The sequence below is a fragment of the Elgaria multicarinata genome, chromosome 3 (assembly GCF_023053635.1).
Source record: "Elgaria multicarinata webbii isolate HBS135686 ecotype San Diego chromosome 3, rElgMul1.1.pri, whole genome shotgun sequence".
NCBI lineage: Eukaryota > Metazoa > Chordata > Lepidosauria > Squamata > Anguidae > Elgaria > Elgaria multicarinata.
Window position 1 is genome coordinate 128,816,603 of NC_086173.1, and position 26,134 is coordinate 128,842,736.

The 26,134-nt window shown below is 43.8% G+C and overlaps 1 protein-coding gene across 1 annotated transcript in view; it reads right to left on the reverse strand.

The window, feature by feature from the left end:
• The window catches only part of LOC134395538 (contactin-6-like), a 278,197-nt gene extending 259,875 nt beyond the window's left edge, over positions 1-18,322 (reverse strand). The window contains exon 1 of the mRNA XM_063121702.1: positions 18,057-18,322. The gene's annotated coding sequence lies outside the window, so the exon portion shown is untranslated. The remainder of the gene's footprint in view (positions 1-18,056) is intronic.
• Positions 18,323-26,134: the final 7,812 nt, after the last annotated feature.

The window sequence follows — 26,134 nt, forward strand, 5'->3', positions numbered from 1 at the left end:
ATAGTCACAATAAAAAATGGGGAAAAGTAAAAAATAAAGAAGGAAACCTTAGGCCCTGCTTCCAGCTGAACTAGCTCCACAGCCCCCAGCAAACACACACACACACACACACACACACACACACACCAAAGGAGAAGGAGACCCAGCGGAGAAGGAGACAGATGAGGATAATGTGAACAGAAGAGAAATGTCTTAGGATGCTGAAACAATGGTTTTCTCTTTTTTTTAAAAAAAAAAAAAATCCCAATGTGTTTCAGTCTATTTATATTTTAAAGCCTTCTTCAGGGGGTTATAAAAATGTCTGCAGAGATTCTTTTAATAAATATCCCCTCCTAAAATTCACTGGTGACTCCAAGAGTTGTGCTTTTTATTACAAATACAATCTTTGCTTCAGAATCCTGAGATGTTATTCTTCTATTTGTGGGTCTATTTTGGGTGACCCCTACTTTTGCACCTTTGCTTCTTCACTACCTAGATGAGGATAACACCAGATACCTGATTTGGTTCAAGCTGTAAACTTCCTGCTCATCCGAGAACCGTCTACAGCTGCTCTGTAGGAAGGATGGATCCTTATTTATTCATTCATTTATTTAATAAAATTGTTTATAGTGATTTTATTTTTTCTATGTTATTTTAAGCTGCCTTGATAGCATGGGCCATATACAGACAGGATAGAATACTACAAGTGTGGGGCCAAAGCTGAAAAGGCTATATCCCTCATGCCCTCCAGCCTAATTGCTCTCACCGGTGGACCCATGAACAGGTTCTCCAAGACTTTCCTTGAAGTGTGGGTAGCTTTGTACAGCTGAAGGCAATTCTTTAAGTACTAAACAACATCACTATGTTTCCTTCAGTGTCATGGATGATGATGTGAGAAATAATCACATGAAGCAGATGAGGTATGATATGCTCAAACTCACTGGCATTAGAATGCAGTGGAGAGCCTGACCATGGTGAAATGAGTTAAGAGCAGAAGCACCACACTGACAACAAAGGTCCGCATAGTTAAAGCAATGCTATTCCCCATAGTAACCTATGGCTGCAAGAGCTGGACCATAAGGAAAGCTGAGCGAAGGAAGATAGATGCTTTTGAACTGTGGTGTTGGAGGAAAATTCTGAGAGTGCCTTGGACTGCAAGAAGATCAAACCAGTCCATACTCCAGGAAATAAAGCCAGACTGTTCACTTGAGGGAATGGTATTAAAGGCAAAACTGAAGTACTTTGGCCACATAATGAGAAGACAGGATACCCTGGAGAAGAGGCTGATGCTAGGGAAAGTGGAAGGCAAAAGGAAGAGGGGCTGACCAAGGGCAAGATGGATGGATGATATTCTGGAGGTGACAGACTTGACCTTGGGGGAGCTAGGGGTGGCGACAGCCGACAGAAAGCTCTGGCGTGGGCTGGTCCATGAAGTCACGAAGAGTCGGAAGCGACTGAACGAATAAACAACAAGCACCACATTGGTAGCTGGACAACCATCTGTCAGGTATGCTCTAAGGTGGATTCCTGCATTGAGCAGGGGTTGGACTCGATGGCCTTGTAGGCCCCTCCCAACACTATATTGAGTTGGAAGGGGGGTTCTATATTGCTTCTATATTGGTCTGAGGGTTTATAGAATATAAAATGCAAAAAGTTCTCTCTTTGCCAAAGGGTTACTCAGAAGGTAAAGAAAGAACAGTATAGTCACATATCGATTTACTTTGGCATCAAGTCGGTCAAGCTAGTTCTTTGTCTTTTTTTTGGTCTCATTAGACTGCTGCAACATGATTAATGATTTACTTAAATGGTAGTTTAATTTGCAACACTCTGTGTAGGAATGGTTTTCCATTGTTATTCTCTGGTCACATAAACTGTAACTTTAGGCTGTGGTTCTGTACCCATTTACCTGGGAATAAGGCCCGCAGAACTCAGTGGGTTGCTGAGTGCAGCCATATAGGGGTTGAGCTGTTAGTGTCTCAGGCCTTAGCTAGACCTACCTTTTGTTCCGAGGGAGAGGAGGGGAGACCTCACGTTGGGTTTAATGCGAGATCTTGCCCCCATTTACACATAAGGTGTGACGACCTCTGGAAGAGAGGTGTCGCACCTGCCATTTTTTTTTAAAGGAGACGGAGCACATGAACACTTGGGTGCAAAGGTAAGGGTGTTTTTTTTATTTTATCTACTTTTCCCGTTCCCCCCACCCTACCCCCATGCGTGGCTCCCAGTTCCAAGCGAGTAATCGCACGGAGCCAGGTAAACCTGTGGAAACGGGCCACACACTCCACAGTTTTGGGCTAAGCTTGAGACCGCAGAAAAAGCAGGCCCAAAGGGGAGGGCTGTATCCCGGGGCAAGGGAGGGATGATCCGTCCCTGACCCCGGGATCCCCTGTGCATCATGTGGACGCACGGGGACGATCCCGGGTTTCGCTCCGGGATATAGCCTGGTCTAGCTAAGGCCTCAGTAACAAAAGCCACAGAGAGGCTGTGTAACAAATGTAAAAGAGTATGCATGTGCTCTCTTTTTTGGTCCATGAATGACATTCCAATCTCAGAATGTACGGACTTCAACCACAGATTTCATCAGTGGCCGTCTTTGACCTGAAAAGTGCAATCCTGATCAAAAAGGAACTGAAACAAATTTCCCATAGGTCCCTACTCAGGAGTTGTGACATAGGGTCAGAATCAGGGGATGAAGCCATAAGTCAGGATTGGAGAGCAAGTAAGGACTGAAGGACAAACCAGGCAGGGAAACCAAACAGCAAAGCAGAAGTCTCAACTGGGAAACCATCAAAGGGTACAGGAACATGCCAAAGCTCAGGAAGACCATGTTACTCAAGCATGGCTCAACTGGAACAGGAAGCCCTTTTATACACCTTCCTATCCAGGAGGTCCAAGGAATGGGTGGCCAGCATGGGTTGAGTCAGCCCAAGTCCTAAGGATACGTTTCTGCCTAGATAGGTGCTCCAATCTGCCACTAAGTGAATCACCACAAACGACAGCTGCATAGAGATCCAGGCACCTCCATGCATTCGAAAAGTCTTGCAGTATTTGACATTTAGTAGCTACATGAAATCTATGTTGATGTCAGCCGCTAATGAACATACACATTGTACTGAATAAACATGCTGGCAAACTCTTTTTCCATTAATAAATACATTCACTACAATCAATGATGTATGATAAATGACTTATCTAATTGACAATAGGAAAAGTTAAACTTTCAGTGTAGATGGGTTATGACTCTGGCTGGGGGAGAGAAAAGCCAGAATTTCTGTAAGGTTAACTAACTGATGGAAAGGGCAGTGGGTGGTTTAGGTCAGACAGAATGCATCAGCACACTGCCACATTCACAGCAACCCAAAATGAGGAGAGGCTGGTGGCTCCGATTTCGGAGAGGCTGTGAATAATAATAATAATAATAATAATAATAATAATAATAATAATAATAATAATTTCTTACCCGCCTCTCCATTTTGATCGAGGCAGGGAGCAACAATAAATATAAAATACATAAAACTGAATTAAAACATATTATACATTGTTAAAACATTTTAAAACCATCCTAAAATTCCACTGGATTTCCCATTCTGGGTTTCAGTCAGAACCAGACAGAATGCTTAAGGAGCTATCCATGGTGCTGAACTCATTCTGGGGATATGGTTCAGCACTTTGGATAGCTGCTTTAGAATTCTGGCTGGTTCTGCCTGAAACCCAGAATGGATTCATAACCTCACTGAAATCAGAGCCACCAGCCTCCAATGCCCACACCTTTAAATAATTGTTGGTTGTCATTATGTGCAAACTGGGCCATTGTGTACTGAAGAGAAAGGGAATAAACAACTTCTGAAGTAGGCACATATTAATGACTGAAATGACTTGTTTGGCTTTCATCTATATTTGAACGCTGAACAATGTGAACATATCTCAATAAAAGAGTGGTTTGGCAGTCCACCAAAAATAAGTTGGCTGCCTTTATTAACTTTTGAGTTTTGCTGCTCCCTCTGTGCATAATAACTTCTAAATGAGTTTTTCTTTCTCTTAACTGTTGTTTTCCTTTTTACTCAACAAGAATGCTACCCAGAGCAATGAATAGATCCAGCGGTGTTTCTGACCATCTTCCTCAATTTGACACTTTTAAAATTCTTGCTGCAGGCATATGGGCCACCATGGCAGGTTTCAGAAAAGCATTATTAAAAACCACCTTACATAAAGAAATCAAATAAATATTATCTAGTAAGAATAAAATGTACCCCACACTTTCTGAACAGGGCTCTAACACTATATTCCTCTCAATTATAAGAAATTTATTCACGTCACAGTACAAATCTGATAAAACCAAGTTATTCTCATGTAAACGGCCAAGGTATATTACTAAGGCCGTGGCTAGACCTCCCAGGTCTAGTGTGACAGAGGGGGGAGGATCTCGCGATATGGTTATCACACGATCTCCCCCTCTGTCTACACACAGCACACAATGTCCAAGGAGGAAGAGAACATCACATCTGCCATTTTTTTTAAAGGAGAACAAGCGCATGAGCACTCCTGTGCAAACCATGAGTCTTTTTTTAAAAAAAATATTCCCAGCTGCTCCCACCCCACCCTCGATGGGCACAGAGCTCCTGAGGAGTTCCATGCCCGGGGCCTCACGGTTACTTGCGAGGAGCCGGGAAAACCCGTGACACCCAGCCACACGTTCCGCGGTCCTGAGAGTGCGGAAAAAGCGGGCTAAAACAGTAGGGTGATATCCCGGGCCAAAGGAGGGATCATCCTTCCCTGCTCCCGGGATCCCCTGTGCGTCATGTGAACACACAGGGACTATTCCAGGGCGATCCCCGGGTTATCGCCCTGTCTAGCCATGCCCTAATACCTTTACACACATATTCTCTCTCACGCAGAGACATAGCTCCAAATTGCTTGAAAGACTGCCGTCACCCATTTCAACCTGCCTGCACTTTAAGAGCAGCAAAAGAGGCCCTTCTTACTTGCCTACCTGTGAGAGCAGTTTGGTGGGTAACCACACAAGAGACGGTCTTTTCTGCAGTGGCCCCATACATCTGAAATAGTCTGGCCCTGAAAACATATGGCTTTGCCTAGAGCAGGATCTACACTACTGCTTTAAAACAGTTTATAACAGTAGTGACAACTGTTAGGGCCCAGGACACACTCCATATACTGTTTTCAAAGTGTCATATCCTGCTTGGTGTAGATCTAGCGCTGGACTTCCCTTATTATGTGTTATTGAATTAGTTTGTACCTGCAGTTGTGTCTTGTAACTTTTATATTTTGGTGGTCTTTGATGATTTCTTTTAGAATGTTTGCTGCTATTGCTGGGTTTTTTTAATTGTGTTTGTGCTGTTTTTATTGCTACATCAGTTTTTATCATGTGTTTTATTGCTGTGCATCATCTTGGAAGGGCTCTTGCCCTGAAAAATGGCCAAGAAATGACTGAAGCAAACACAGCCAAGTTGGAATTGATTTGTATTTCAGCATGACAAGAAGTTCCTATTTTGCACAGGGCTCCGACAATGCTGAAAAATGCTGGCTTGACTATAAGTGGGCTGATCTGAGTTATGTCAAATTCCATTTTAGAGCAAATCCTCATATACAGCAAAGTTACGTGAAGATTCCTTACCGTGATTCACATATTCAGACCTCAGTTCAGGAAAATCACATTTTTGAGTGCTCCCCAATGTCAAAAAATAAATAAAATAAAAATCATATAATACAGAACTAGCACATTAGGGAGAGGGCTGAACTAGAGCTCTGGGTCTCAATTTGCAAGTTTGTTGTATTTAAAGTTGCAACCATTTGCCCTGTCCAATGTGATTTTTCTGACTAACCCAGCACCAGGGAGCACCCTGAAGCATTAAATGATTAAAGGAGTTCCAGGAATGACAGAATCAGAGAAGCTCCAACTCTTTGAGATTCTTTGAGTTCCACCTCGAAGCTCAGTCTCCCTCATTCCCAGTGCTGAGTGTGAGCCTTTGTTGGTTGTTGGTTGAACAGGAGTAGCATGCATCTAGGTGTGCTCAAAGTATGCCCCCAAATGCCCCCACCATAAAAATGTATAGTTTTCTAAAATGCCTATTTTTGAAGTGCAAACTTTTTTTCATCTTCTAAAGTAAGCATTTTGCAAATGTGATCACAAGCTCAGGGATATGCAAGTTTTGCTTGCAAAATTCACTTGTGTTCCGGGGTGCAAATGCAGCAACTCCTGGTCTTAAATGTATGCAAATAAACTTCTTATGCACCCCTAATGAAAACCCATTGAAGCAGTCTCACAAGGCGCACTAGTCTGAGAGGATCTGGCCCAGTGGCAAGCCTACCCAGACGAATTTTGAGATGTCTGATAGTTAATATTGTATTGGATTTATAAGTTTTTAATTGTTTTATGCATTTTATGGTATTTTTGTATTTAAATCCAGAAGGAGAGGTGAGTAATAAATAAATAAATTTTATTATTATTATTATTATTATTATTATTATTATTATTATTATTATTATTATTATTATTATTTCTTTGTCACTCATGGCAGTTTTTCTAGACGAACATGACAGGCTTTGCCAAGTCATGCTGTCTTTTTCAGATTCAGGAATTTCCTGACAATTGAGCATGTTTTAATTATGACTGCTTTCTAGATGTTGGTGTGGATGTATTTTGGTAGGCCCAGTTTCTGAAGGTTTTCTGTATAGCTTTTTGATGTGATGCTGGTGACTGATGTTAGTAATGGAATAATTATGACCTTTTCCTGTTGCCATAGTTTTTTGACTTTCATGGCCAGTGGTGTATATTTCTCTCTCTTTTCCTCTTCCTTTTCAACAACGTATCTGTCATTGGTATTGCTATGTCGATGAGGTATGTGTGTTTTTCTTTTTTGTCTAAGTCTGTTATGTCTGGTCGGTTGCAAGGTATTTTTTGTCAGTATGAATTGTTCTGTGCCAGTATATTTTGTGATTTGATTATCCAAGATTGTTTCGGGTGAGTATGTATAATATAGTGTAGGTTGTTTATTATAATTATTACATGGCTGACTCACTATCCCACAAGATGTACAAGCTTGTGAGTGGGTGATAAACTTAATATGCTTGTGACTGACAGGTTTATTGTTTCCTTGAAGAGTCAAGGAGTCTTTGAGTAGGGATATAGGAGACATTCGTTTCAGTTCATTTTTGATCAGGATTTTACCCAATTTGCAATCTGCAGTTCAAGTCGATATATTTCTGAGTTGGCAATATGGTTCAAGGAATAGCAGCAGCATGCACACAATTGATAAATATGCACAAATGCACTTTAATTGATGGAGAAGATTGCAGGCATTTCAAATGTACACAATTGATGTGTACTTTTGGAAAAATACGCACAGATTTTCAGGCAAAAACAAAGCAGCAACGTTCGATTTAATACTGACTTGTGAAGGAACAAGCTTTGAGATGGAATTCGGAGCACTTTGGTGAGCTCAACTTTGGCGGATTTGCACATCCCTGTCTTTGAGAAACAAGTTGGTGTTGTTGCTAAGGATGATTTTTATCTTCTGTACTTGGCATGAAGGTTCTCCCCTTTTTTGGACAAGATGGACCTTGCCACGCTGTTCCAAGCTTTTGTCACTTCCAGGCTTGATTACTGCTCTATGCTCTGTGTTGGACTGCCCTTCCAAAGGGCTTTAGTGGATGCTGAATGCAGCTGTGTGTCTTCTGAATGGGGTTAGTAAACATGCTATATAAACATGCAATGCATCTGTATGCTTCACTGAGATCTGCAGATCAAGTCCTCCTCATTGTTCTTTCACTTGCATAGGTACACCTGATGGCAACCAGGGAGAGGGCCTTTTTTGTTGTGGCACCCCGCCTTGGGAATTCTCTCCTTGCTGGAGTGCAGTCTTGATGGGATGGTGGCACCTGTTAAAACCTACCAGTTTAACAAGGCATCTGCTGGTTTTTAATACTTCATTTGGTAGATTCTCTGGTTTGACTGTGGCTCATGTTTACTTTAATTGTTGAATTCTACACACTGCCCTGTGATTTCATAATGAAGAGTGGTGTATAAATATTTTAAATAAATATGATTTGGGATCCAACTCAAGAAGCTGGTTTTAAACTTTAAAGCCCTGCGTAGCCTTTAAAGGCCTGGATTGGCTATTTCCCAAACCATCTGGCATACCCTGCCAGATAGAGGGGTGCTTTGTAAATCACTATGTACCACTGCAGCATGAAGGAGAAAATAGCTTTCTATGGGAATTAAGAATGAAGTGAGGTGTTAAGTCTTTCATTATCTTTGATGGCTGTAGTGGGGCAATTAATTTTATAGTACCTGAGCAAACACTTTTGCTCCTCACAAGCAAAAGCAAAACAAAACAAAACCCCAAGGAAAATAAAGAGCTGCCTTTTAATCAGCTTTTCGTGATCCATAAGACACAAGCCCACTGTGCTCAAAAGTGCTACAGAGGAGATGAAAGCCTTCTGGATCTATAAGTAGACCTTCTCAGAAAAGGTAGCTAGAGGACGGTCTTAACAGAATACCAAAGTCCAAGGCCTGAACTATATATATGGCTGCATTTAAAGGTGATTTGGAATACAGGTGCAAAACAGATAACAAGGACTGGGCATTAGAAGCATATTTCCCCCAAACAGCTAAAACAACTGCACCAGATTCTGTGCCATTTCTGAGCCCAACTCACATTAGCAAACATTAACACATTAATGCTTGCATTATCAGCTTGGGACCTGGGTTCAAGGCCTCACCTATTTTGTTGATCCTGCCCATTCACTGAGATAACTGTTGGAGGTCCTTCTTTGGCTACCCCACCGTTTCAGATGTGGTGGATGGCCCCACCCACCACTGGTATGTGGTTCATGAGAGCTTCTCCGAAATTGAATTTGTCTGTCAGGCTGAAAGAGATTTCCTGCTTCTGCCCTTGACTCTCAGTGTAGGAACATTAGAACATAAGAAGTGCCCTGCTGGGTCCACCTAGTCCAGCACTCTGTTCACACAGTGGCCAACCAGCTGTCGACCAGGGACCCACAAGCAGGACACGGTGCAACCTCCCACCCATGTTTCCCAGCAACTGATGTACAGTACATAGGCCTAGTGCCTCTGAAACTCGAGGTAGCACATGGCATTCGGGACTAGTAGCCATTGATACCTTTCTCTTCCAGTAATATGTCCAACTGCCTTTCAAAGCCATCAAAATTGGTGGCCATCACTATGTCTTGTGGTAGCGAATTCCATAGTTTAACTATGTACTGTGTGAAGAAACACTTCCTTTTATATGTCCTGAACCTCCAACAATCAGCATCATGGGATGACCCCAGGTTCAAGGATTATGGGAGAGGGAGAGAAATGTCTCCCTATTCACATTCTCCACACTATGCATAATTTTGTACACCTCTGTCAGGTCTCCCCTTAGCCTCCATTTTTCCAAGCTGAACAATCCCAGCTGATGTAACCTTCCCTCATGGGTGAGATGCTCCAGCCCCTTGATCATTTTAATTAGGGGTGTGCACGGACCCCCCGCTCCGTTTCTCTTCCACATCCACGATTTACGGATCGGGCCGCTCTGCTCCGCCCCCACTCCACCTATGTCCGCTCCGCTGCGGAGCTCCGGATCCGGATCGGAGCTCCATTTCCCCCCCCCATAGGCTTGCATTGAAAGCTAAAAAGGTATACAACTTTTTTTCTGTTAAAGTTAGAAACCTCAAGTTTGGCACCATGACACCTCATGGAGGAATACACACGCATGCCAAGTTTCAAGCCAATCCCATCATCCTCTGATTTTTTGGGAATTTTTGAAAATTGGGCATCCCATTCACACCCCTTTCGATAGCTCCGTCAATTTGCACGTTAGAAACCTCAAACTCGGCACCATGATAGCTTATCCAGAGATACACATGCACGCCAAGACTCAAGGCAATCCCATCATTCCCTGATTTTTGACGGGGCTCTAACCTTTTAACTCACCCCAAATCAAGTCCCATTTTACAACTACGTCAATTTGCATGTCCGAAACCTCACCTTCGGTCCCATGACAGCTTACACATGTGTCCACATGGACGCCAAGTTTCAAGCCAATCCCATCATCCCCGGATTTTTGGGGAATTTATGAAAGTCGGACACCCCAGTATCTGCAGACAGCTCAATGGGCCCATTTCAAAGGAAATCCCAACATGCCATGAATTGGGGAGTAGAGATAAACCTAAATATGAATCTTCTTCCACACTTGAAAAATTGATTTGGAACTTGAGCACAGGAAGGACTTCTCCCCTGAGTCAAAGCAAGACACACAAAAACTATCCCTGCGAGGTGGGCAGGGGAGGAGGGAGGGAAGGCAGGCAGGCAGCAGACATTTCTGGGGGCACAAGGAAGTGAGCCAAGGATAGTTTCAAAGCCAGTAATGCATATAAAATGGAATAAATAAATAAATAAATAAATAAACTAGGGATGTGCTCCGCTCCGATTAGGAGCGTAGAAGCAGTAGTGGATTGGCCTGCTCCGCCTTACCCAGAGGCGGAGTAGGAGCGGACCGCGGACCCCCTAGAAGCAAGGCGAAGAGAAGCGCCCATTTTTCGGAGCTCCGAGTTCAGGCGGAGCGCTCCGGTCGCCATCTTGAAAACATTTCGCCATAGGATTGCATTGCGGCAAATAATCGCGCATAACTACGTTGTTTTTGAAGCTATCATTCTGAAAATTCTTGTGCACAGAGAGTCGTGGATGGGGGTCATTTTGAGACCACTCTCACCTCTCTGCATCGTACGGGTCACGGGCTATATTTTTGTGAAAATCGGGTCAACCGCGCGGCTCAAACTGCGTTTTCGGCTTTTCGCCCATAGGATTGCATTGAGGGAAAGAATCGGGGATAACTGGGGGGGGGGGGGGTTTAAGCTATCATTCTGAAAATTCTTGTGCACAGAGAGTCGTGGATGGGGGTCATTTTGAGACCAATCTCAACTTTCTGCATCGTACGGGTCGCGGGCTATATTTTTGTGAAAATCGGGTCAACCGCGCGGCTCAAACTGCGTTTTCGGCTTTTCGCCCATAGGATTGCATTGAGGGAAAGAATCGGGGATAACTGGGGGGGGGGGGTTTAAGCTATCATTCTGAAAATTCTTGTGCACAGAGAGTCGTGGATGGGGGTCATTTTGAGACCACTCTCAACTTTCTGCATCGTACGGGTCGCGGGCTATATTTTTGTGAAAATCGGGTCAACCGCGCGGCTCAAACTGCGTTTTCGGCTTTTCGCCCATAGGATTGCATTGAGGGAAAGAATCGGGGATAACTGGGGGGGGGGGTTAAGCTATCATTCTGAAAATTCTTGTGCACAGAGAGTCGTGGATGGGGGTCATTTTGAGACCACTCTCAACTTTCTGCATCGTACGGGTCGCGGGCTATATTTTTGTGAAAATCGGGTCAACCGCGCGGCTCAAACTGCGTTTTCGGCTTTTCGCCCATAGGATTGCATTGAGGGAAAGAATCGGGGATAACTGGGGGGGGTTTAAGCTATCATTCTGAAAATTCTTGTGCACAGAGAGTCGTGGATGGGGGTCATTTTGAGACCACTCTCAACTTTCTGCATCGTACGGGTCGCGGGCTAGAAGTTTTTAAAAAATCGGCGGGAAAAATACCTTTTTCAAAGGGCTGAGGGGCAGAGTCAGCTCCCGGTCATGATGATCCCAAAGTTGGAGGAGGGCATAGGCAAAACAGGTAACTTGGGATTCTGGGAAACTTCTCTTTCTTCATCTGAACAGGCTTTTCCCCGTGTTTTTTAACACACCTCGCAGGGATGTTGTGTGTGGGGTGCCCGATTTTCAAAAATTCGCCAAAAATCAGGGGATGATGGGATTGCTTTGAAACTTGGCGTGCGTGTGTATATCCCCATGAGGTGTCATGGTGCCAAACATGAGGTTTCTAACTTGAACAGAAAAAAAGTTGTATAATTTTTTAGCTTTCAATGCAAGCCTATGGGGGGGGAAACGGAGCTCCGGATCCGGATCCGGAGCTCCGGGCGGAGCGGAGCGGAAGTGGGCGGAGCGGGGGCGGGGCGGAGCGGCCCGATCCGGAAAATGGCGGATCTGCAAGTGAAGCGGAGCGGGGGGTCCGTGCACACCCCTAAAATAAACAAAGGAGGGGTGGAATTAAAAGCAGCAGTGTTGCTGAATAAACAACAAGAAGAATTTTTTTATAAAGGCTATATCTGTCTTTTACCAGTAAGAGGGGAGTGGACATGCCCAAGAGGAGGGGGAATCATCTGCCAATTTGAGTGGTCCTGTCTAGGTACCAGTCTTTAAGAAGCAAAGGATCACTTCAACTCATGATAGGCATTCTCTCCAGTGATTTACCTTTGGAGGGCTCTGAAGGCCCTCCAAGGACAGGAGAGTGCACAGGGCACGTCCATGCCCTAGGGGAGCTCATCCCCTTGCACCACATCTATTCAGTTGTTCCCCAAAGTTAGGGTGGGTAGCAGTGCTGTGCTTTTTCTATCTCTTATTATTGGCTTAGTATATGATTTCAGGTTGTGTTTGTGCATTTGGTGGGGCTACTGTTTTCAACAACACTGGAAAAAGTCCGTTAAGACTAAGAAAGAGAAGTTCCCAGAATCCCAAGTTACCCATTTTGCCTATCCCCTCCTCCAACTTTGGGATCATGTGATCATGACCGGGAGTTGACTCTGCCCCTCAGCCCTTCGAAAAAGGTACATTTCCCCGCTGTTTTACCCGATTTTTCCAAAAATTCTAGCAAACGAACCGCACCACGCAGAGAGCTGAGAGTAGGCTCAAAATTACCCCCAGCCATGACTCTCTAAGCACACGAACTTTCAGAAAGATAGCTTTAAAAACAACACAGTTATCCCCTATTCTTTTCCGCAATGCAATCCTATGGGGGAAATTTTTCAAAATGGCAATCGGATTGGTTCGCGAAAAGAGAAGCGCTCCACGTATGGGCGCTTCTCTTCACCATGCTTCTACAGGTCCCCAGTCCGCTTCTACTCCGCCTCTGGGCAAGGCGGAGCAGGCCAATTCGCTTCTGATTCTCCGCTTCTAATCGGAGCGGAGCACATCCCTAATTTTAATTGCCCTTTTCTGCACAGAAAGCTACAGTAGAGAGGTGGGGGCTGTGAATTGCTCTTGCATTCAAGTCCTTGCACTCACACAACATTGGGTACAACCCAATGAGTGGGATTCACACATTTATTGTGAGGTCATGAGAAAAGACATCTGTTGACCTCAGTTGCTTTCAAAATGTTGTAATATTGATTTTGTAGATGGCATATTGGCCTAGAATGCACCTTGTAAAATTAGTTGGACCCAAAGTTCTATTTTCTCCATTTTCAAATTGCATCACAGTCAATCTTCTCAGCCAAGAAAACACATTTCAAGGTCATGGGAAGGTAGCAATGGGACAGATGTTTTATATGGTATTACCTCTAATTGACCCCAGCCCAAGGGCAACCAGATGGAAAATGGAGTGTAAATTAGGGAAACTCATGTTTAGAATCTTGACTTTTATACATATTAAAACATGGTTTGACCAATAATTTAAACTTATGCTAAACTACTTAAAAGATTGGGATACACGAAATTTATCCATTTTGTTACAATGTGACAAAACATCATTGTTAAAAAAAGTAGTCACATGAATCCATCTTTCTGTAGATATGTAAGCATTTATTCCAGTTTTGCATTTACTGGAAAATTCAAACTGACTGTAAAATGAAGGGAATTAGAGTGTTATAGGATGTGTGAAGGAAATAAAGATAAAATTAAAACCCCTAGAAGTAATGGAAGTAGTTCATCTGATTTTGTCACAAATTTATTCCAATTAAAGAAGATGGCCAGCTAGGGATACATGAGAAATTCATTTCTGTTCATTTTACCCAGTTCATACCTCCCAAACTGAAGAGATACTATGATCGAAGTTCTGAGTTTGCAATGAGATTCGTGATTATTATATTTAAAAAGTGCTTGATAGCATATGTTGATTTGAAAAAAATACAGAATAATGTACCTTTGAAAGATGAGCACAAACGTCTTTTAATCAATTGAAGAAGGCTGTGTACATTTCAAAAATGCAGGCAATTGATTCATTTGGGAAAACATGCTCAAAAATATGCACACATTTGCATGCAAAAAGAAAATAACAACAAAGATTGCAGTCTGTTAGGGAACAAGCTCCAAGGTAGAATTTGGGAGAACTGACGAGCTCGACTTTGGGTTGTATGCACCTACGTATGACCAACCTTCTTACACATATATTTAGGGTGGGGGGAGAAATGGTTCCCCATTCTAAAGTTCACAGACTCCAAAAAAATCAGTATGTAAGAGGACATCAATAGTATTATTTTTTAATATTCATTGATAATGTTTTCCCTACAACTACTGATTTGCATCATTTTTTTCTATTATGATAGCACGTTAGGCAGCAAATGCTGTAGTCCTTGGGAGAGCATCCCAGAGGCAGTAGTGTGTAATGAAACTCCTTCTCCTCCCTTAAAGGCCTGGTTCAGTCGACACAATAATCAATGGTGGGGAGAGGCAACTGTCAGTTGAGTGGACTATTGTGTTGGGGGACACACACACACAATGGTCACACAAATGTCAGTACATTATTTTGTTCATTTAAACAGCACAGAAAAACAACAGGCTGCTTTGTTGCTTATCAAATAATCAATTCTTTAAAATGTCATGTGGAGGGCTCCCTCCCCCTGTCAAGTGCTCTATTCCATAGATGATAGAGTTCTCCAGCAGGAGCAGCTGAAAACACCCCGGCTGCTCCTGTACAGACGGCAGAACTTGCAATAGCTGATGGGATAGGGCCCGGAGGACTGAGGGAGGAGGGTGGGAGGAGCACCAGCCACCCAGAAGGATGCCGGGACTTTCAGCTACATGACAGGGGGAGGGGCAACTTGTTGTGTGGGGAGTACCAGCAAAATAATGAATGGTGAGTGTGCTATTCCCCCCTCCGTTGCCTAATATGTCGTCTGAACCAGGCCAAAGTGTGAGGTCCATGATGACGAAAGCAGTCCACCTGTGGAAACTCCCACCATGCAGCAGCAGGAAACTGCCACCTTTACTCCTCTACTGCTGGAACTCCTATAGCAGAGTGGTAGGGAAACATTTTTAAATGAGAATTTTCCAAAATCCACAAATGTCTTCATATTTGGCAGTGGAGAACTAGGCCAGCTCTGCTGCAGGTGTACTTTATTTCCCTCGTATGGGGAGCAATGGGTTGGAAAAAGTGGAGGAGGAGGAGGAGAAGGAAAGAAAAATCTCCCCACAGCTCCCCACATGAGCCCAGCAGGGCAAACAAAATGGTGGTTTGCCCACCATGGATTCCCATTCTCCCTTGGATTTCTCATTTTAAGGTGAACATTGATTTTGATTTTGTGTTATTTTTATTTTATACTTTATATCGTTATTATGTTTTGTGTTTTGTAAAAGAAAATGTAAAGAACCCTAACAACAACAAGTTTCATCCTCCTCTCTCTACTCCAATATGTTGAAAGACGGTGACTCTTCTCACTATAGGGCTACTCATGTGGTAAGCTATTCATCAGGCTGAAATTATTGTTTGCTAGAAGAGGTCACAGGAAATGGTAGCATGTGGGTAAAGCAGAGGTAATTTAACAAAGAGATTTGACTGATTTATTAGTCAGGGAATTAGAAACCATAGGCCAGTGAGAAGGAACAGGTCTTTTATTAACAATGCTAATACCCATTTAGTTTATCCAAATGTGATTGGAAACAGCTACCATGTATAATCCTGAAAAGCTGAGCTCATACTGAAAACTCCAATTCATCTATAATTAGGGATGTGCTGTAAATCTCCACTGGATTTTCTTTTGTGGATTTCTCCAACCCGTGCCACCCAGAAACAAATGCGGAACTATAAAGAAGTTTTAATGTGAAAACACAACAATATTTGGCCAGAACTGACATAGAAGCAGTGGGGAAAAGAGGAAGTCCAGAAATATGGACTTGACAGATCTGCCCATTGTTATAATAATTAGTCCAAGTCAACCAGCCACTTTAGGATAATACAAGAAAATTTATTATATATATTAAAGCTACAACAGATGTGTTAAAGCTACAGTTAATTTGTGGAAATTCCACCAGCTGGCCTGACTCATTACACACCAAATTTTGGGTTAGCTGGTGGAAGATGGAACAGATTCTGGGGGATTGAGCCGAGGAAAGCTGTTCGAGCTCCACTCCCATCCTCCAACGTCCACAATACAGTATAAAACAATGCTAGATTTTTAAAAAACAAACCTAATAATAAAGAGTATACCTGGGATCCCTAGCATAGTGCCCATAATCACCAATGTGCCTGCAGACATGTCCCCTTGCACCGTGCAGGCATCCTGCCTCTCCTGATAGTTTTTGGGGGGCTTAAATTGTTATTTTTCCAATGATGATGATGGTGATGTGACGGTGATGGTGATGATGACTTTAACTGGAACACTTCTGCGCTGCAAAGTAAGGCACCCCCCTCCACTGTCGTCTTCATGTCTAAGAATGCATCTAGGCGCCACATGGACCCAAGAGACATTCTTAGGAAATCAAATGTAGGGCAGCGCTTTGTTTGGAAGCATGTCCAGCTGTCCAGAAAAAAGAGAAAGGTAAGTTGTGGGTGGTAGGGAGCATCCTGGGAGCAAGGAAGGGTGCCATTCTCCCTACCTCCCATCCACTATCTTAACACTTTTGCACTCCTTGCCTTCTCTCTTATCTAGCTCCATCTGACACCTGTTCAGCAGCATTTTAAGGCCTCCCTTATTGCCCCCCAGACACATTCTCCCCAGACACATCCTGCCCACCAGGTGATTGCCCCCACAAGTCTCCCTCCCAAATGACTCAATGTCTCATGGGTACCGAATATACTTAGTTCTCATTGAGCTGTTTTGTTCCCCCTCTCACCCTTTAGAGTTCCCATCTACATCCCATACACATGTCACACCTTTGGACTGCCTGCATCTGAAAGTTAAATGTAGTTCTCTGCTACATGAACAGAGTTTCTTAGCACCACATGAACAATTACTTGCACCAGGTCAGCATTGTCAAGTTCAAGGAGATTATGTCCATATACAGAACAACCAAAGTGGCCTTTGATGGCTCACATATTATTACACCCTTCATAAGGCAGAGTAACACTATACACTAAATTTTGCATTTGAAAAGTGAGCTTATTTAAAGATGCAACAAATGTCTGAAATCATGCAAGCCTTTGGAAAAGCACACAGAATTCCCCCTGCCCTGGTCCCTCCATTAAGCATCTGATGTTCTTTGTACATACTGCACCTCCGTGCACATACACAACTCATCCTACAATCACTCAGTACTCTTTTCTTGAACTATAAGCTTTCCAAAGTTTTCATGGTAGCATATAACATTCTTTACAGCTGGGATATCACACAAATGAAATCACACAAATGCAACTTGTAATTCATGAATTTATGTCTAGGTAATCCTCCCGCAAAAGAATATAATATAATTTAACATTTTACTAATATGTTTAAAAAAAAAAAGTGTGGTGGGGAGAGAAGAAAACATCCATTGCCCACTCACTAACTGGAGAAACTTCCTTCTTAAGATTCCTGGAAATCAGCTGAAGATAGATGCTCATTTTTTGGCAAAGGATGGAACGTTTGGAAAATAAGATGAACCACCAGCGATTTCTCTTACCATTTGAACATGCAGTACAAAGCCATGTGCAGCTGCCAAAATTAGCATTGTCATCCTCTATATCACCCATTAAGTACAACACACACACCAAATACCTGTCAGGAGATGCTAAGAATTCCACCTGTACCTGTATCTGGTTAGCAGCTCCATTTCTTGTAAGATTTTGCTCTCACATGGACATAGATTCAGTGCACACATAGCAGACACATAAATATCTTTGTGAAAATATAATTACGCGCCAGCAATTGCTAGAGGTAAAGCATTAACAGGAGGGCTGTGAGTTCCCTTTCTGTTCTATTTCTCTTATGCTAATGCAAAGCCCTAAAAGGGGGAGGGAGACAAAAGAAAATGCTGCGTTCCCTCCAGCATGATTCACATTGCAACAGACAGCCCAGTGTTGTACTTACAGATCTTAACAGCCAAACGTCTCAGGATCCTTACAGTTTTCCGCCAAACTGTTACACGCTCTCAGAAAGCCACACTGCTCATCCAGGCAAAAGCAAACCGTGCAGAATGTCTATGCAGCTGGGAGATAATGGAACTCTTTCCCCAGCTGGGACTACAAGCCTTTTATCCGCAGAGCATTCCGTGTCTCTTCGCTGGGATTAACTGTGAAATGCATGGCTTTGCCACAGCATCCACGCCAAGGACCCACACAGTTAGGGCACAAGGACAAAAAGAGAGAGAAAAAAGGCTGCTAAAGCTCGGATGGAGGCACCCAGAAATCCTGCACGTTTGAAAATTACATTAGTTCTCGACTTGGCTTCCTTTATGCAAAGCAAGAACAGAGAGAGACAGAAACACAGCGAGAGCAAGAAAGCGCTCAAAGCTGTCTGTCACACCCTCAGCCTGACAGATCAAATGTTCTTACCATCCCCCCCATACAGATGTGAGCTCCCGACAGGTATTAAAAGCTCCTTTTCTTCTTCAAATCTGGGTCACTAACCAGCATAGTAAATTTATGACAAGAATGGAAGGAATTTGTTTGGCCACTGTTCCTACAACCATTCACCATATAGGATTAGGTTCACCAGGCACTCATCTGAAATCAGATGCCGGTCTACCCTCATCAAATATTTAGCTAGCACTACTGTGTTCCATATATTTTTTAAAACCCACAACATTACAACATGTCTGTTCACGTCTCAAAAACATAGTAGCATTATCAATCCATGTATCATTCTGAAGGGCATCCCAGGTGTCCCTCGTAGTTTTTGAGAAGGTATCCCATTGTCCTTCACCCGTTCATACTCCTTCAGCTCTCCAAAAGAGAAGCAGTGAAACTTTGTCAAGTGTAAAGATATCTTTTGTAACATTTTGTATACTTTTTAATGTTCACTGTTTTTAACTTTTGTAAACCACCCAGAGAGCTTCGGCTGTGGGGTGGTATGTAAATTTAATAAATAAATAAATAAATAAATATGGGCAAAACCTCCATGTGAAAATGCGCCAGTTCCTTCAACATTATGTCAACTTTCTTCAAAGTGCCTATACATATTTAGCCTGAGAAAGGGTTCACCGAATTTGTTGCATCAGCTCTTGTCTTTGCACATTGTTTGGAGGAATTTGCCCTTTATATCCAAAGGTGGTCTACCTATATGCAGCCCTAAGGCCCAGTATCTCTGGGGCCAGTTGACAATTGGGCAGCTAATATTGATGTCTTTTTTGCCCCGTATCCAAACAATGAGGGGTAACAGAAAGTAGGGATAGACAAATCTGTGAATTATGTTTTCTCTCATGTTTGACTTTTTTAAAAATAAAATAAAAATAAACCTCAAGTTCTTTCCATTTCATTTATGTACATATGTATTTATTAGCTTTCAATACCTCCCAATAGCTAAAGCTCTCATTTATGATGAAATATGTGAATTCTGGTAAGTTCTTTTCAAAAAATGGTTCAAACAAAATTCTCACCCATCTACACCAGCCAAATTCAAGAGGTACAGCTATTGTGAGAAGAGAAGGAACCAAGGGAAATAAATAGGCATGTGCTCCGCTCCGATTAGAAGCGGAGAAGCAGGAGTGAATTGGCCTGCTCCGCCTTGCCCAGAGGCGGAGTAGAAGCAGACCCCTAGAAGCAAGGCGAAGAGAAGCGCCCATTTTCAGAGCGCTCCGGTTTCCGCGGTCCGATCCGATCGCCATCTTGAAACATTTCGCCCATAGGATTGCATTACGGAAAAGAAAGGGGGATAACTGTGTTGTATTTGAAGCTATCTTTCTGAAAATTCTTGTGCTTGGAGAGTCGTGGATGGGCATTTTGAGCCTACTCTCAGCTCTCTGCGTCCTGCGGTTTGTGTGCTAGAATTTTTTTAAAAACCGTGGGAAAAATACCTTTTCCAAAGGGCTGAGGGGCAGAGTCAACTCCCGGTCATGATCACTAGGGGTGTGCACGGACCCCCCGCTCCGCTTCACTTGCAGATCCGCCATTTTCCGGATCGGGCCGCTCCACCCCGCCCCCGCTCCGCCCACTTCCGCTCCGCTCCGCTCGGAGCTCCGGATCCGGATCCGGAGCTCCGTTTCCCCCCCCATAGGCTTGCATTGAAAGCTAAAAAATTATACAACTTTTTTTCTGTTCAAGTTAGAAACCTCATGTTTGGCACCATGACACCTCATGGGGATATACACATGCACGCCAAGTTTCAAAGCAATCCCATCATCCCCTGATTTTTGGCGAATTTTTGAAAATCGGGCACCCCACACACAACATCCCTGCGAGGTGGGCAGGGGAGGAGGGAGGGAAGGCAGGCAGGCATGCAGCTGGCATTTCTGGGGGCATAAGGAAGTGAGCCAAGGATAAGCCAGTAATGCATATAAAATGGAATAAATCAATAAATAAACAAAGGAGGGGTGGAATTAAAAGCAGCAGTGTTGCTCAATAAACAGCAAGAAGAATTTTTTTAAAAAGGCTATATCTGTCTTTTACCAGCAATAGGGGGACGTGCCCGGGGGAGGGGGAAGTAGCTGCCAGTTCAAGACAGCCACCAACAGCTCTGAGAAGAAGTAAAACGCTCACTTCAACTCATAACAGGCATTGCTCCACCACTGAAAAGTGACCATTCACTTCAACTCATGATAGGCATTGCTCCACCGTTTTACTCTCTTTGGAAGGCTCTAATGGCCTTCCAGTGCAGGAGAGAGTGGGGGCACGTCCACGATGAGATGCCCTAGGGGAGCTCATCCCCTTGCACCACATCTATTCAGTTGTTCACCAAGGTTAGGGTGGGGAGCAGTGCTGTGTTTCTATCTCTTATTCTTGGCTTAGTATATGATTTCAGGTTGTGTTTGTGCATTTGGTGGGGCTACTGTGTTAAAAAACACGGGAAAAGCCCGTTCAGATGAAGAAAGAGAAGTTTCCCAGAATCCCAAGTTACCTGTTTTGCCTATGCCCTCCTCCAACTTTGGGATCATCATGACCGGGAGCTGACTCTGCCCCTCAGCCCTTTGAAAAAGGTATTTTTCCCGCCGATTTTTTAAAAACTTCTAGCGCGCGACCCGTACGATGCAGAAAGTTGAGATTAGTCTCAAAATGACCCCCATCCACGACTCTCTGTGCACAAGAATTTTCAGAATGATAGCTTAAACCCCCCCCCCCAGTTATCCCCGATTCTTTCCCTCAATGCAATCCTATGGGCGAAAAGCCGAAAACGCTGTTTGAGCCGCGCGGTTGACCCGATTTTCACAAAAATATAGCCCGCGACCCAGACAACGCAGAGAGGTGAGAGTGGTCTCAAAATGACCCCCATCCACGACTCTCTGTGCACAAGAATTTTCAGAATGATAGCTTAAACCCCCCCCCAGTTATCCCCGATTCTTTCCCTCAATGCAATCCTATGGGCGAAAAGCCGAAAACGCCGTTTGAGCCGCGCGGTTGACCCGATTTTCACAAAAATATAGCACGCGACCCAGACAACGCAGAGAGGTGAGAGTGGTCTCAAAATGACCCCCATCCACGACTCTCTGAGCACAAGAATTTCTAGAACGATAGCTTCAAAAACAACCTAGTTATGCGCGATTATTTGCCGCAATGCAATCCTATGGCGAAATGTTTTCAAGATGGCGACCGGAGCGCTCCGCCTGAACTAGGAGCTCCGAAAAATGGGCGCTTCTCTTCGCCTTGCTTCTAGGGGGTCCGCGGTCCGCTCCTACTCCGCCTCTGGGTAAGGCGGAGCAGGCCAATCCGCTACTGCTTCTACGCTCCTAATCGGAGTGGATCACACCCCTAATGATCACATGATCCCAAAGTTAGAGGAGGGGATAGGCAAAACGGGTAACTTGGGATTCTGGGAAACTTCTCTTTCTACTCTGAACGGAGTTTTCCCAGTGTTTTTTTAAAACAGTAGCTCCACCAAATGCACTAACACAACCTGAAATCATACTAACAGATAGGAAACATACAGCAGTGCTACCCACCCTAACTTTGGGGAACAACTTAAAAGATGTGGTGCAAGGGGATGAGCTCCCCTAGGGCATCCCATGAGGACGTGCCCCCACTCTCTCCTGTACTTGGAGGGCCATCAGAGCCCTCCAAAGAGAATAACCCGGTGGAGCAATGCCTATCATGAGTTGAAGTGAGAGTTCTACTCCTCAGAGCTCTCGTGGTGGAGCAATGGCTTTCATGAGTTGAACTGACAGCGTTGCTTGCTTCTTAAAAGACTGGTCACTAGGACCAGTCAAATTGGCAGCTGCTTCCCCCTCCCCTGGGCACGTCCCCCTATTGCTGGTAAAAGACAGATATAGCCTTTTTAAAAAAGTTCTTCTTGTTGTTTATTCAGCAACACTGCTGCTTTTAATTCCACTCCTCCTTTGTTTATTTATTTATTTATTCCATTTTATATGCATTACTGGCTTATCCTTGGCTCACTTCCTTATGCCCCCAGAAATGTCTGCTGCCTGCCTGCCTTCCCTCTCTCCTCCCCTGCCCACCTTGCAGGGATGTTGTGTGTGTCTGGCTTTGACTCAGGGGAGAAGTCCTTCCTGCGCTCACTTGGAGTTTTGGAAGTTTCAAATCCATTTTTCAAGTGTGGAAGAAGATTTCATAGGTTTATCTCTACTCCCCAATTCATGGCATGTTGGGATTTCCTTTGAAATGGCCCCATTGAGATGTCTGCAGGTTTAAGCCCCGCCAAAAATCAGGGGATGATGGGACTGCCTTGAGTCTGGGCGTGCGTGTGTATCCCTGGATAAGCTATCATGGTGGTGAGTTTGAGGTTTTACTTTCTAATGTGCAAATTGACGGAGCTATGGAAAGGGGTGTGAATGGGGTGTTGGATTTTCATAAATTCCCCAAAAATTCGGGGATGATGGGACTGCCTTGAGTCTTGGCGTGCGTGTGCATCCCTGGATAAGCTATCATGGTGGCGAGTTTGAGATTTCTAATGTGCAAATTGACAGAGCTATCAAAAGGGGTGTGCATGGGGTGTTGGATTTTCATAAATTCCCCCAAAATCAGGGGATGATGGGACTGCCTTGAGTCTTGGCATGCATGTGTATCCCTGGATAAGCTATCATGGTGGTGAGTTTGAGGTTTTTAACATGTAAATTGACAGAGCTATCGAAAGGGGTGTGAATGGGGTGTTGGATTTTCATAAATTCCCCAAAATTCAGGGGATGATGGGATTGCCTTGAGTCTTGGCGTGCGTGTGTATACCTCCATGAGGTGTCATGGTGCCAAACGTGAAGTTTCTAATTCACAGAAAAAAAGTTGTATACTTTTTTAGCTTAATGCAAGCCTATGGGGGTGGGGGAAACGGAGCTCCGATCCGGATCCGGAGCTCCGCAGTGGAGCGGAGCGGACATGGGCGGAGCGGGGGTGGAGCGAAGTGGCCCGATCTGCAAATTGCGGATCTGGAAGAGAAGTGGAGCGGGGGATCCGTGCACACCCCTAGAAATAAAGACATAGACAACAGAGCTTGGGTTATACTAGGGGCCCTTTATTTAATAAGGGAACATGCCCCTCCCAGGAACTGCATGTTAAAGTTTCCTTTCTTCCAGGCAACTCGCTTGCCTTATGGGTGAGCCATTCTGCCAAAGCCAGGAGTTGAATAAAACCTGGCCCCTTCTCAAGCTACACTTCAGTGTAAGTGTGGAGGAGACCATCCTGCATCACACTTTCACAGTGCTGCACAGCTCCAAGGAGGTGAGACAGGAAGGTCCCGAAAGGCCAACTGTATCCTGACTCTAGAGTGGCACAGTTGAGGAGCAGGCCTCTGGATGTGCCAATCACCATAAAGGTGCCAGAGGGATCACCAACCCTATGCTAATATCCTAAAATTCCCACACAACACTGCCCAGAAATCAACCTATTTACCCACCCTCGGATAACAATCTATTCCAGTATGTAGTATGCAAAAAAACCTCTGTACATTAATGCCAATCTATGGCAGGTAAAATTTCTACTTACCCCACCATCACCACCACAAAGGGAGCCACTGGCTAATCCCATACTGGTTATAAGGGAGGGAGGATGAGAGCCAGAAAGCAGAAAGAGGCTGAGCATCATGCGGGGCCTGTCTTTATAGGCTTGGCAATGCCCACGCCTCACCCTGCATGTGTGGCCAGCATCTCCTTGTTCTTTTCTCCACACAAAAAGCTGCTGCCTGCCAAAGCTGCCCGGCTGGGTGGAAGGCTTCTCAGCATAGAGAGAACCCCATTGTATTTGTGCACCATATAGCTGTCAGAAAAAAGAGTTGGCAACCCTAATTCACCTCTAAAAATGGTGAGAATGTGTATTTGCTTTGCATTGTAATATGAACTTATTAATGTTGCACTTTTGAACCAATATGCAAACTAAAACTCAGTTATCCTTCAAAATTTGCACTTCTCTGAATTTTGCAGTGGAGTTCCCCACAAATTGCATACAAATTTTTATGTCAACAAAACATTTCTCAATATTCATGACAAACTGACCTTAAGATTGGAAACATGTTCAAAGTTCAGCATGAACTGAATTTAAGATTGGAAAAATTAGAAACTGAGAGAAACCAAAATTGACAGATTCAGCCATTATTCAGCACCACAGATATGCTTCAGAACGTAAGAAGAGCCATTCTGGATCAGACTATGGCTCCATCTAGTCCATCATGCCATTCATACAGTGGCCAACCAGCTGTTGTCCAGGGACCCAGAAGCAGAACATAAGTGCAACAGCACCCTCCCTCCTATGTTCCCCAGCAACTGGTATACACAGGCTTACTGCCTCTGAAACTTTGATGGTTGAATACATAAGGCTTCAAATCCAGACATTTAAGAACTAAAACCCTCAAAACCCTCTGTGTGGATGGATTCTTCCCGCGATCTCAGTATCATCTTGAGATCACAGGAAATGTGGCCACCTGCCCCGGCTTTTTCCCTCCTCCCCGTGAGTAGCGGGGAGCAGTAGAAGGAAGGAACCTGGCTGGGAGGAATTGGGGGTAGTGGGGAGCAGGGTTGGAGCTTTTTTTTTTTACTTACTTACTTTTGAGTTGGACCGCACATGCATTCAGCTCCTTTGAAAATAAATGGCGGCCGCGATTCCTGGGATGTTGCGCCCGCATGTGGACTAAGGGGAGGATCTCGCGATCAGGATCTAATGAGATCCTCCCCCCTCCCTCTCTCTACACCGGGCTGGTGTAGAAATGGCCAAGTTCTTCCATCCTGTTTATTAACAAATTCTTGAATTTTGTGAGGGTTTTTAATCAAATGAACCACATGACATTCTCAGCCATCCCTAGTATAGAGGCTGTTAAGAGCTGCCATATGATGTTGGAATCCTTTTTGTCCTGTGATTTGACAAAGCTAATCTAAGAGTCTTCCTAGAAGTTATGCAAGAGACTGATTTTCATGTTGACATCCATTTTATGGACAGGTACAATGATATTTTTTAAATTATTTTTTTTATCATTCTTGTACTTGGTGATTTTTTCCAAATAATGGGCAGTATCCAATGTGACATTTCCTCTAGCAAAAAAATGTTGCACTAGCATAAACAACTTCTAGCACAATGTCAATAACACCAATATTAATAGCAATAATAGCAACACAAAAGTTGGTGTTGCACTAGAGCTTGTTTACACTTGCAGAATGTAATTTACATTAACAATAGTGTTGCATTGGATGCTGTTGATGTTATTTATGGATTCTTTTAAATATCTTGTCCACCATCTTTGGGAATGAGATAAGTTAAAAAGCTAATGGATGAATGCATTGTTACTGACTACTAACACACATTTAAGTCCATGGCCAGTCAAAGCTGGTAATAGGCCCGGGCCAGATGGGAAATGTAGGCCCCATTTCAAACTGCTCATTAAGTATTTTTAATCAGTTCTAAATACATATGAACTAGAACAATTTATAAAAAAGGTAATGGCAAGCACTTTCATTCAAGATGTACATAAGACATCAAATCTTCACATTCAGAAATGCTTTACAGGAGAGCTACTTTGTAACAAATCTTTACCAAAGGGTCCCCCTTTGCCTCTACCAGGGGGACTCGGACCAGGCCCCCTCA